General features: G+C 37.4%; 1 protein-coding gene across 3 annotated transcripts in view; it reads left to right on the top strand.

Annotated features, from left to right (window-relative positions):
• The first annotated feature begins 6,120 nt into the window (after positions 1 to 6,120).
• The window catches only part of grm5b (glutamate receptor, metabotropic 5b), a 98,674-nt gene continuing 91,380 nt past the window's right edge, over positions 6,121 to 13,414 (top strand). Inside the window, exon 1 of one of the 3 annotated variants that reach the window (XM_038267872.1) lies at positions 6,121 to 6,426. The gene's annotated coding sequence lies outside the window, so the exon portion shown is untranslated. Of the gene's footprint in view, positions 6,427 to 10,034; positions 10,262 to 10,603; positions 10,892 to 13,414 lie in introns of those variants that run through there. The other 2 variants (XM_038267871.1, XM_038267873.1) reach the window with 2 other exon arrangements.

Here is a 13,414-nt window from a genome sequence, read left to right as displayed (position 1 = left end):
ACACACTGTAGCTTTAAATCCTCTCTTCACTGTTTTTCTCCACGATTTGATATTGTACAATTAATACTTCATTTAGATCATCAAGATACAAAAAGCGTAAAGAATATTTGAGTGTGCTCTAAATCTTAATTTCTGGTGCTAGAGGCCCAATGTCCCTTTTACATGCTTCTGCTTCAACACAGCTGAGTCAAATTATCAGGTCATTAGGAGGAGAACTTGACTGCATACTGAGGAGGTAAATCAGTAATTTCCTTCAGGTGTGGAAGCAGAGATACATCTACACCAGACCCCAAGGACTGAAAGAGTTTCCTATGGTTATATTTTTTTATTTTTTGGGGGGTTGGGGCTTTAAACAGGTGTTGTAGGGTTTATATTAACACTGTGTACAAATGTATATTAATTTGACCAGCCTAGTTCCTCAAGGTTAACACAAAGATCAGTTTGCCGTCATTGTAAAGCACAATCGGTATATTTTCCATACACCTCTCTTGCTTGTGTTTGATTATTTTTGGTATATTTATATTTGCATAGAAAAATTAAAGTACTTTTTTAACCACTAACTGTGCTGTTGTAGTTTTTGGTTAATTAATTAGTGTGTCTATGCACACATCCTAATGTATCTTATCTGTATGTAGAAAATGAGTGATTTTGATTATTTCCCCAAAGCTATTTTTTTCCTTTTAGCATATTAACAAGAAATAACGTAAAAAGCAGTTATTTAGTGAATTAGCTATTTGTAAACCTGCATGTTGGGGATCCGTCAAATTAATTAATAAATATTTACAATTGACATCAAAAGGTCATTTTTATCTAAAAAAAAGACAAAACAGCTAAACTCATAGCGTGTTTCTTGATGATTAATAATGCAGTAGTCAAGCTTCACAGAAAATAATTTACATTTCTCCAGGTTATCACTTTCTTCCTGCAGGGTGAAATTAATGCACAGCTGCATCGTCCCCAGTCTGTGTGCTGAGAGTGTTATCGAAGCGTTCAGGAAGTAAGAGCCACTGTGACAGCTTGTCAGCCTGTGCTGACAGTTAACACCGGCACTGAGGCTGCTTTTTGTTTGTATGCACCGAGGTTTCACTGCAGCCTGCAGTGATTTTGAAGACAAGCTCTTTCAAACTCTTTAAAAGTTACCAAAAATACCATCATTATTAAGAGTGTACACTAGGATGAAATTAATATGTAACCTGCAGGGGAGATACCTGTCTGTTAGTGACAGGAATTTTATTATAAATACCTTTTATTAAGTAGGCAACCATGTCTACCTAATGTCAAAATTTCCCAGGAGACACATGTTTTGCTAGTAAATCAATCTTTTGGCATTGGGAACAGGAAATCAATGTGATAATCTTTATCACGATATCACAAACTTGTCTAGTTGCCTTAAAATAAATGGGCATCATTAAAACCCAATCTTTGTGTGGTCAGCGAGGCAGGAAGCGCTTTAAATGAGAATGAATCTTTCATAACTGACGTCCTCATTTCTCCGCTGACATTAAGCTGATGTTTTTAATTCACTATTTGTCCCACTTAGAGGAAAAATATCACAGAAAAGTGTCAAACCTATACATCAACCTTGTGTCTATGGCAACCATTGACATCTTCTGTTATTCAGAAAGGCCATTGAATAATTGATTTGCTGAAAGACACTGAATCTCTCTGCGATTTGTAGAGGAGGTGGAAAAAAGACCCCAAACATCTAATCCTAGGGATGTAGCGCTTCTGCCGAGTACACACTGATTATGCAAACATAAGGAGCACAGGTGTTGGGTTATTTCTTGTAGAGTTTATTCTGTCATTGTAATCTCATTTTCCTCCAACCAGGGGGAACTGTTGCTATTTCCTCCTCTCTCACACGCACCACAAACTCAGCTTTACAGTGTTAGCCTCATTCTGTTTATAATAACATGATTTCTATCAGCCCTACCGTTGCTTCCAATCCCACATGGTTCAACATGTTACTCTCAATTACAAGCAATTGATTGGTCTCAGCTACATCAATATTAATTAAATTATTGATGCAAATTTGCATTAATGACGTCTCAAGGGGTCCATTTTTGTTTTTTTGGTTAATACTTCTGCTGGTGTGTTGTTTTTTTAAGTATAAAACAATTGGCTCGTGGATTTTCAGCTTTAAAATAACTGTGAAGAGACAGTTCTTTAAGGGTTTGTGTAATGGGGATCTGAATAAAAGCTATACTGTTTTAAAGTTTATTTTGCTTAGGCCTGCTTCTAAATGACTGTTAATTTATGCTAAAAGCCAAGGTTATAAACAGGGGATTAAGTTGCGTCCTAAAATTAGAGGACAGAACCTCCAGAAGCTCATATTTTAAGTCTAAGTGTGTTTCAGAAGCAGCTTAGTCTGCAGCTCACATCTGGTACACAGTGACTTATGATTTACAGTGATCCTGTAATCCATTACTAGCAGTCAATTCCTTTTTAAATGGTGCATTCAAGTGATCACTAACCCTGTTGCGGTCCTTTGGTCATCAGTCACCACTTAATGCATTACATAATATGGATCAATGGATGAAACGACCGCTGCAAGATGTAACTGCTTGCACTCAATGTTGTTCACTACCTGCTTATGATGTAAAAATAAAAAAACAACACAGAGGGAACAAAGAGTATAGGAAATTGTCAGTTTTTGGTATTAATGATGAAATAATTAGATAGAATTATTCAACTATTTGTATTTAACCCTTTATATACTCAGTGAAATACTTTGAAAAACAAAATTTCAAGCCAATAGTGTTATTGGAATTCAGGACAATCTCTTATTACCTTTGTAACATTCAAAAAATATGGACATTTTGATGGCAAAAATTTATGTCAATGTAATAACAAGAAACGCCAACTTGCCTAAAATATATTAAAAATAACAACATAACAAAAGTACTTCTATAAGAAATTCTCTTTAAGAAATGCTGATACTGGTACTTAATTTTTTTAGCTTATAAATCTAAATATAATTGTTAACTAGGCTTATTAACTTTTTTACTTTACTTTTCAATTAGCTTTTTACCTTTTTTTCTTGACTTGTTAACTTTTATTATCAACTTAATTTATAGTAGGTAATATATCATTGAAAGGCTCATCTAATTGATCAAATGTCAAAATAAGATGAACAGCCATGTAGCAGTGTATTTGCTGAATGGCTGGATATAGATCTTGTGCTTCTAGACCTCACTGAGTGACGGAGGGGACTCCATTTGTAAGGGGTACTTAAGTGATCTAAAACGTTATCTTGCCCTTTAAAGGGTTAATTCAAAAAGAGTGAAGACAAATCATTTACAAACAAACTAACTGTCAGATTTGGATGATGATGGAAATGCTGACCACGCTCAAGGAAGCACAGTTTATAGCTCTTTAACATAAAACTGCTGGAATAACAGACAGACTGTAATAAACCTCATGCCCTGAGGAGATTTGGAGAAGAATGATGTGTCTGTGGGTCTATATGGTGCTGGGGAGGCTTTCAATGCTTATCTGGTCTTTGTATAACCTTAGCAAGACCTACAGTATGTCTCCTTCGTTTTCTCTAGGTTAACCTATAAAGCAGAATAGGTTGGAATGTGAGGACTGCACCTCTGCTCTGATCTGCTTATCTTTTCATGGGCAAAACGGGATAAAGGCATGTCTCAATGTGATTGTGGAAAGATGTGTAAAAAAATATGTGTAACTGTAGTCACGGGAACATCTAACAGCTTGGAGATGGTCTTAAAGTCTTTACCTTTAAAATGTTGGTCTATAATTTCTTTCTGTCTCCTAAGACAACTCTTTCCTTGACATGTCCATGCTGAATGTGGTACATGTTAGAAATGAAAGACAACCATTACAAATTGTAGACGCATGTGATACTAGCTAGTGGCCACACCTTGATTTTCCATGTCCCTTTGGTCGTATGATTTTCAGTCCTTTCTAAGGGAATACCATCTTTTTTGTCCCAGCTCTTTCTATGAGTTTGTTATTTGTTAAAGCATGACTGAAAAGTAACATCTGACTTTTATTAGTTTGCTTTCAAAGAATATATATTTATTATTTTGGTTGTCATAGTTATTTATGTGACAATTGTGAGTTTTTCTTTCATTAAACTAGTTTTGTCCAAGTGTGTATAGTGGTGATGTTAAAATCTTCACCATGTCACCTCTTCTCCTGCTCTCTCCTGTTGAAAATTGTTACTAGCTAGAGGCAGCTTTCCTTCTCAAACAATTTTGAGCTTTTCTTTTGGCAGACAATGTGACTGATAACATCTTCTGTCCATTACCTTCAGTTTGCATTAGAGTAGTTTAAAAGAACTGCTTCCTCTGGTTGTTCTCTGTTTTAAATGGAGGACTTCAATGATCTTCAAGTTTCTTACTCAAAATTGATGGTAGGATGCAGTTGGAGATGTTAGACAAATTTGGGCTTAACCTACAGTAAAGTGGACTCTGCTTTGGTCTGTTGTGTTGAATGAAAAGCCTGATTTAATGGGTTCTGATCTTCCTCTAAGATTATGTCTAGGTTTCAATTTTGGCTTTTTTTTTTATCATCATCATTATCTACTTTTTGATAAAGATAAGGCAATAAAGGAATAAATATGTCTTTTTGCAGGTTTTATTGCTTGTAAAATGAAGCGCATTTTTCCAATTTTCCCTCAAATCCCTTCAGTCATTTAATCTAAGCTTTAACTGGTTTGGAGTTTAAAAATGAATCTTAAATTCACATTTCTGAGAAAGATATATTGTCTTTCCCCTAAAAATAAGCACATTAGATTTACCTGAACTGGTTTATTATTGGCTGCTTAATATCACAGCTTCATTGTCGTTGTGTCACATCGATTCTTAGGCCTCACCGGGTAGAGTTTGTACATTCTCCCCATCCATTATGGATTTTCTCTGGGTAATCTGACGTCCTCCCATGGTCAAAAGTCATGTATGTAAAGTTAATTCACCACTCTAATTGGCCTTATGTTTCAGTGAGTTTGTGCCTGACTGTATGTATCTTTCCATTTGAAAGAGTGTAAGCATGTTCTGGTGTGTAAAAATGTATGGACCATTCTTCTGCAGATAGAATTCTTCAACATTATTGAGTTTATTCCTGGGTTTATCTTTCTACTTTACAGTAACAATGTTTTTTGAATTAGCAGAACATTCTCTCAAGACCTGCACCATAACCTGATGCTTAAAATGAATTTTCCTTTTAAATTAGACCTCTGCATCTTGTGGGTTGTGCCATGAGACCAAATGCTCGTACTTGCTCTTGCTCTCTCACAATCAAAACTATTCACTTGCATAAAGACTTTCAAGCCCTCTCACAAACTTTACTATTATCTCAATGTGTCTCACATACACCATCAAACTCTTACATGCTGTATACCATCATGATAAAAATTTTATATTTAAATACAAGAAGAATATTTTGATGGAGAATGGGAAATGAAAAAGGAATTCAGATTACACAAGCTGAGAAAGGGTTTGCTTGTTCAATAAATTAAATACTGTACATGTAAGCATGTAAAGGCAGATTTTGGAGGCTATGTCTGCCTTTATTGATGAGTCTGCACTAACCAACTAACTGTGAGCTTACAAAGAAGTTAAAATGTGCTGGTTTAATATATGGTGTTGTTTTTTTTCATTGTTTGCCTTTTGATATTTCTTAATCAACCTAGAATTTATTTGAGAAATCACTTGGCTCTGTTGTGCATGAAAAATAGCTTGAGAGTCATGCGACTCAAGAGATGATGTTCTCTTTATTGGCTGTTTAGTCAGCTGTGTCTGTTGCTCATAAAAAAGCTGCATGTACATTAAAAATGTGTTATTTTTACACGTGGTTGCACAGTAGTATATTTGTTTGAGAGCGACAGAGGCTTTCTAAAAATAAAAGCAACAAAAAAAGAAAGGAGATCAAATTTAAGGTTGCTACTATGTCCAACCTTTATGTCTTTGCATGACAAGGTGGTATCTAAAAATGCAGCTGTGTATGTTTGTGCATGTATATGTCATGCTCTTTTAATGGTCTAGTAATCCCAAATGCATTTGGCAGACAAATTAATCCAAGCCTTGTCATAGCCAAGCTCTAAACCCCCCCATGTATCCCGTAGACTTGTCTCCATCTCTCTCTGGATCTCTCCTCAGGCTGCAGTGTACCAGTATGCATCTCCAGATGGTATCTTGGAGGTAGGTGCGAAGTGAGATAGAGGAGGAGAGACAGACAGCACACAGAGAGATGGTGGGAGACCTGTGACGGACGAAGCCTTTCCATTGGAGCAGAAAGGAAGCCAAACAGAAGAGATAGAGACAGAGAGAGTTAAAGTGAGAGAGGAGGGTGGTTATTTGTTGCCATAGTGAAAAAGTAGATTAACCACCGTGAGCATGATGCTGTGATGCACTTGTGAGAGATGCTGTGTTTCTGTGGGAGTATTCACCCCTACAAGCTGAGGTATGTGACTCTGACTTATTTATTCAGTGAAAGTCTATATTGGCATGCAAATAATGAAAAGGAGATTTTATTAACATCATAGCTGCCATTGTAGGCTATGATGCATGTCAGCTTTAACAGATGAACCTTTCTTGGACACCTTCTGGGATATCTCTTTCCTAAAGGAATGCAAAAACAAGTAGACTCTGATAAGTCTATTGAAACTTTTGCTTAGAGCCCTTAACTGACTCATAATTTTCTCTACTACCATCAGCTGCAGCTTATAATATTTTCAGGCAAAACAAAAGAAGAGACTAAAAATTTAAGAATTACTGTCATAACCTCTGCATGTGTATAATCTAAAAATATACTGTTTTAATAGCACATATTCTTACATTCTTAAGAGGCTTGTTGTTACTGGCAGGAGCAGTCTGTTTTTATTGCGCAATGGTTGGAATGTTTTCATTAGGTTTGCATTGATTTTATATCCTTAATTGTTTAATCTCTCTGGCTCCATAGGCAGATGCCAAACAAATCCGTATAGGTTAATAGCTCTTTTACTCTTGTGCGACCGCAATCAAACTTCAAATGTTAATCGATCTCTCCCCTGCATCGTCATCCCAACTCATGGAGTCACGTCTGATGTCTGTCTTGTCTAAAAGAATAGATAGATACACTCAGTCTATCAACATTAGATTTCACAAGTGGGGGGATTGGGGTGCTTTCAACTTTTTTATAGTTAGTGTTAAAAGACTGAGATATCAAGAAAAGTTCAGACAGAAAGTTGAAAGGAAAGCAGAAAGGAGAAAACCGGCTGACAACTTCTCCAGTTTTTATTCCCTTTGCTGATCTCCTCTTCCGTGACCTAAGCTGATATCTTTTATAAATAACAATGACACATGCTATTCAGAAAATAAAACGTTTTGCTCTGAATGGCAAAATGATTTACCTAAATGTGGCACCACCACAGCCAATTATTGTGGCAAGCCATAAAAGCATATAATCAACCTAAAGATGGATATCCAGAAAAATACTGTGATCTTTCCACAAAGATGTGTCCCTCTTTATTCTGTCTCATGTCAAATAGCGGAGGCTCATTCTGAGAGCTCACAAAATAAAGAAGGAGACACTGTAGGCAGAAACACAAGAGGGTGAACGGGAATCCTGTTCATAAAATCTGTGTCTAAATTCTCACTCTCATTATTATTTTTAAAACATTATAAAACTACAGAAATCCTTATTTTGGAAGGACAGATATGTTTATATATAAAGCAGATACTCCCAAACAACCTTTATGTCATCGCTGTGGCCAATGACACATGGAAGCAAATATCTACTGTTGCTAGATGTTCATCCAGAGGGAAGGAATTCTTCAAACTCCATTGATGCAATCAGTTGGTTTCCCTTGGATGGAAAATTTTACACCAGTATGACTATATGTCAAAGTCTAATATCTGCAGAGGATCGTAACACCCCATACCTGTTTAGCCATGACCTCAGTTCCAAACTTTGGGAGTCATTGATTCAGAGCGACCTTTGGTTAAGGAAACTGATTTTCACTATGAGTTACATTATTAATAATTTTTTATAAAAGGAAATGTAAAAGTCAATCTCGTCAGGCTGGACAGTTTTAAGAAGAATTTCTGTTTTACAGCAACTGTAAAACACAGCTCAGTGGAGCAGTGGGTAGGTTCCGGGTTTAATTCCCGGTTTGGAGTCTTTCTGCATGGAGTTTGCGTGTTCTCCCTGAGCAAGCATGGGTACTCTCCAGGTACTCGGGAGAGAACTCACACATGTTTTTAGACTGTTTTCAAAAAAAAAACAGTCTAAAAATATGACTGAATTTTCCTTAGGTGTGAATGGTTATTTGTCCTGTTTGTCTCTGTGTTGCCCTGCGATGGACTGGCGACCTGTCCAGGGTGTACCCTGCCTCTCGCCCATAGACAGCTGGAGATAGACACCAGCACCCCTTGTGACCCCAGCTGGGATAAAGTGTGAAAGAAAATGGACAGATGGATTTAGAACACATCAAAAGAAATCTGTTTCTCAGTAGTTGATGCATTTAAACTAGGATGTCAGGCATTCACCATGGCCAAGTTGTTAGCACTGTTACCCTGCAGGAGACAATCCTATGTTCAAATTCTTGTTGATTTTGGGTTCTTGTGATAAAAGGGTGTCCCCTAACAATTGCCCAAAAAAGATGAGCACTCACACCCCACAACACTGCAAAGGCAAGGTGGTACAGACAATGAATGCACTATACGGTTTCCTTAAAATATATATTTTAAAAAAAACATGACATGTAAATATTGTTGAACATAATTAGGAATATGATTACAGCTAAATTTCTGCATTACTATATCATTATAGTGTCACCTCTAGCCTGTGTGAGTCTCTGGTATTGCTGCCAGGAGCTATATCAGCTGTGGTTATAAATGGCAGTGAAAGCCTATATCCATATGGGTACATCAGTTAGAAAGCATTAAATAGCATATTAAAAAACAGTGTTTTAATACATTGCCCCAGAAATATTATAGCTTATTTATTATCGAGTTCAAGCGATTAATTAGGCAAATTGATATTGACATGACAGTTACAATTTAAACCCTGAAGGGACATGTTCAGGGATGCGAACCACCTAAAGTGCAAACAAACAGATTATTTTTTAAGCTATTGCTGAGATATAGTCACTACACTGGATTTGGTGTGGGGTAGGGAAACTTAAGCTTTGAAGCATTCCATTTGCTAATTTCCAGCACACATTGCTAACTGAGCCTTGTGTTGAATACAGAGCCATCCAGTTGTGGGTTGATTTTAATACAATGGGCCTGGAAAAACTGGGACAAGGTAAGATTAAAAACATATTTTGCCCCTTTTCTAAGCTGCCTCCCACTTGAAAGCTGGTTGGAACGGCTAAAGCGAGAGGAATCTGGAATGCAACATTGAATGGTCTCACATGTTTATCACCAATGCTCCAGATTTGAGGCAGGGACATTCATGCTAAAACGTTCCAATAACTGTTCCATCTTGCAGACAAAAAACAATGACTCAGACTAAGACAACTTTTATTGTTATTTTTGAAATTTTGCTTAGTACATCTTTTCAGACAGTAAATGAACATTTTCATTCCATAATGTGCAGTGATCAAATGTAAACAGTGTGGGAGAAAGAACATGGTTCAATTAATATTTTTTGCAAATATGAACTATTTTTGAGTCTGTGACATGATTTAGAGTTTTTTCTTTTTTTTTAACAGTTCAGTAGTCTGATGGTGGCGGGAAGAAACTTGCAGAATCTGCTAGTATTCTAATATAATCTAATACAATAATCTAATCTAATATGAGACAGTATTTGCTCAGGCATCTGGGTGAAATGAATGTAGTATCTAAATGCTTCAAGTACACCTTTACGTACAGCCTAAACACTGATGGCTCATTCCTAGTTGGGTCAGTATGAGTGGGGGTAACAAGTTTTTGTTAGAAAAGCAGCAAAAAAATGTATAAATGCTTGAGACAAGTAGCAATGCTGAATGAATATAAGCAGCAGCAGAGGGGGTCGTGAAGAGCAGGGGAGAGAGAGGCGGTGAGGAGGGGGAGTGCGGAGGATAATGTGAGGGGAGATGTGCTGAGAAGAGGAGGAGCAGAGGAAGGAGAGAGGTGTTTGGAGAAGAGGTTCAGGTGTGCGTGACTGGAAAACGGAGGACTCTTCAGGAGCTGCACAGCGATCTGCTGCTGCTGCTGCTTTTCAGGCTGTTTGACATTGGACTATGGACAGCCTCTTCCTCTGTGGCAGCATGCATCCTAATTGTCAAGCGGGATGCTGCGCATGATTTCAGAACCATGAGGGACTCTATGAGGTAAAGATTTAAGAGAAATATACATATAGTATAGGATAAACGTAATTTATTCACTGGAGATGTACTCAGTGTCCCCTAATGTTTTCTGACTGCAATTAATTTTCTTGCTTTAACTTGTATGTTTAAAATCTAGGTTTGCCATAACTCACTAATAACCTAGTTTATGGAAACATCTCGTTCTCCGGTGTTGGTTCCAGGGCGCACAGTCATGTCTGAGGGGGGTAGAGCCCCCTCTTTATCCGTGCATGCTGCAGCAGTGTTGGTTTCAGACTGTCCCTGACTGTGTCTCTTTCATGTTCCTGCATCATTCGCTCATTATCAATCTGTGTGTGTTTGATTGGGTGCAAATGTTGCTCTCTTATCGCGTTTTGCGGTCTGACTGTTGCAGCGCTGCGCAAGTCTTTCTCCTTGGAGCCAGGCACTTTGGGCAGACGCTGCTCGTCAGTGATTAATTAAGGGCTTGGAAGATGTCAGATCAGTCTGGTAATTAAACTCATAATGCATAAAAAAAAAAATTATGATATAGATTAAAGTGGATGGGGTACAATTAAGGTGCTCTGCATAGAGGAGCGGCGGCAGAAAGTCTCAGCGGATTGCAGGATAAGCGATGAAAGGTCAATGATTGTTTGGGTGAGTTATGCATGCTGCTCTTGCAAACCTTTTATGGTGTTTGCATCAGTTACTGTGCTGATGACACATATTGTCATATTACAGAGATTGTATAACAACCATTTAAGCCTGCCATTACTGAACAGAGTTTCAGAGGCATGCTTATAGCTGTGGATAATTATTAATTTGTAATAACCATGTTTAGAATACAAGAGGGCGCATTAAAAAACAAAAACACATTGACAAAAATTGACTAAATGTTTATTGCATTTTTAATTTAAGCATCAGAAATATCCAATTGACAGATGAGATATTTAAACTTTCAGATGACATTCAACTTTTAAAAAACCTGCTGAAACATTGCTTACTGTGAACCTCTGGAGAAAATGGTTCCCTTGTCCACTCAGGATTAAGAAAAGCCTACCGAGACACTCTGTCCCACGCCCACTCAGCAAAAGAGCAAAAGCCTTGCAATGAGAGAAAAACAACAAACAATATAATTCAGTTCAAGTATTTTTTTTCTTCAGGTTTTTGTAAAATATGCAGCCACAGAGCCTAGTGGATGTTCCTCTATAGCAGGAGGCAGAGGCACCCACTCTGACTGGGTGATAACAGAATGGACCTTTTTTAAATTCATGTGGGCGGACGTGCATCCATTTATGAATGGCATAGGGCGCTCACTATTTTTCCATTGTAGCCTGTGTTTGTTTTCTAGTTTGGGTAGGTTGATAATTGCATGACGCTGATGTATATTTGCCTTTGAAAGAATAATTTACCCCATATCTACTGACAGAAAAGGGCACAGTTGAGTTTCTGTGGTGAATTTGCAATTCCCCATACATTACAAGAGCAAATCAAATTTTGTTCTCTCTCCAGACGCTGTCTGCTGTTGTACTCGTGTTAATTACAAACATAACTATCTGCAAATAACAGAACTGAGGAAAAAAAAACTGTATTTCTGCGTATCTTTTAAAACTGAATGTCTCCTCATTACTACATAGTAAATTAAAAGTTTTCAGCTGTAATAAAATTCACTGCATGAAAGGGATTGCTGCAAACCAGAGGTTAGTTTGCATGCCTCTTTATGTCTGTGTAAAAGTTATTTCATGGGGTTTACAGTGCACTTGTGTGTAGTTTGGTTAGAGCTAAAGGTATAAATGCTTAATGATGTGTAGGAGATGTTTCTTTAGGGAACGAGTTGCTCATTAAGTCTCCACAACAAGAAAGCAACATAGTAGAGCATGATAGGGGAACCCGGTAGGTGACTCAGAGCTGCAAATAAAGAGAAGGGGCTTCTCATTAGGGGAGTTTCAGCGCTGTAATCCACTTTATTTTACAGGATCATTTCGATGCTAGCAGTAAGTTAGGGGATCTGGTTTTACTTCAAACTCTAATGGTGAAGATGTGGGGGAAGGGTCTTTGGTTTTCAAAAAAACATCAACATTATTTGCATCTTTCACTCAGCCTAGTTTAACTCACTTAATTTATTGTCATGGGTAGAGATGTCCCGATCCAGGTTTTTGCACTTCCGATCCCGATATTGTTTTTGGACTTCCGATCCGATACGATACTGGCCGATACCAGCCTATCCGAGCATGTATTTAAGTTTAAGTTAAAGTATTTAGCCTTAGTTGTAAGACTCATGTTGAAAAGGGTTTAAGTACTCTTGATAACATCTAGCCAGCTGAATTAGGTGAGATTGAATAAAACACAATGATTGGTAACAACAAACTTTCCTGTTTATTAAGAGATAAACACAAACTGGACAAAATTATGAATAGCAATCTGAAATTGCACAGTGAACAGTAAAACCGTAAACAGTTAAAGGTGCAAGTATTACTGTAAGTTTTAATAAAAATGCAAAACAGGGATAACACTGGCGCAAAATAGTGGAATGGATCGTTTCAATCGGCGAAACTGGAAAATACGGACCGGATTTTTTTTTTTAAAACTGGATCGGCATTCTGGATCGGCATTTTACATGCTTTGCCGATACGCATTTTTTTGCCAATATCGGCGTCCCGATCCGATACGCGGATCGGATCGGGACAAGCCTAGTCATGGGTCTAATACACCACATTTTTTAATCTCTGCAGCCTGCTTTTTAAGAAAATGCACATAGAGTATATAGTGTACACAGATTCAGGGAAGTCTATTGCAAACATGTCCGCCATGAATAGGCGCAGATGGCACTCTGTAACTCTTGGGTTTATTGTCTTTTTTTTAAGATGATCTAGTTTTATTATTGTATTGCATGTTGTGGAAGGGTTCACATTCAGAAAAAATAGTTAATCTAAGTGTGAGGTCTTGGTTCTGATCAGAATAAGGTTGAGTTCTCCCTTTAGGCCTGGGGGAAAGTCTTTGAAGTTCAATATCATATGTGTCTTTCTCACAAGTAATGTTGGACGTGTATAAATGGATTGTGGCCTTATCTACAATATTTGGATATGGCTTTAGTTTATTATGGTGGCGATGAGCTAAACAAAAAAAAAAGAAAACACATGGTGAGAAGATATAAATCATCAATTAAAAAAAATCTTGTGT

This window comes from Cyprinodon tularosa, unplaced genomic scaffold, assembly GCF_016077235.1.
Source record: "Cyprinodon tularosa strain WSP-4 unplaced genomic scaffold, ASM1607723v1 ctg69, whole genome shotgun sequence".
Taxonomy (NCBI): Eukaryota; Metazoa; Chordata; class Actinopteri; order Cyprinodontiformes; family Cyprinodontidae; genus Cyprinodon; species Cyprinodon tularosa.
This window is presented reverse-complemented; position numbering and strand designations above follow the sequence as displayed.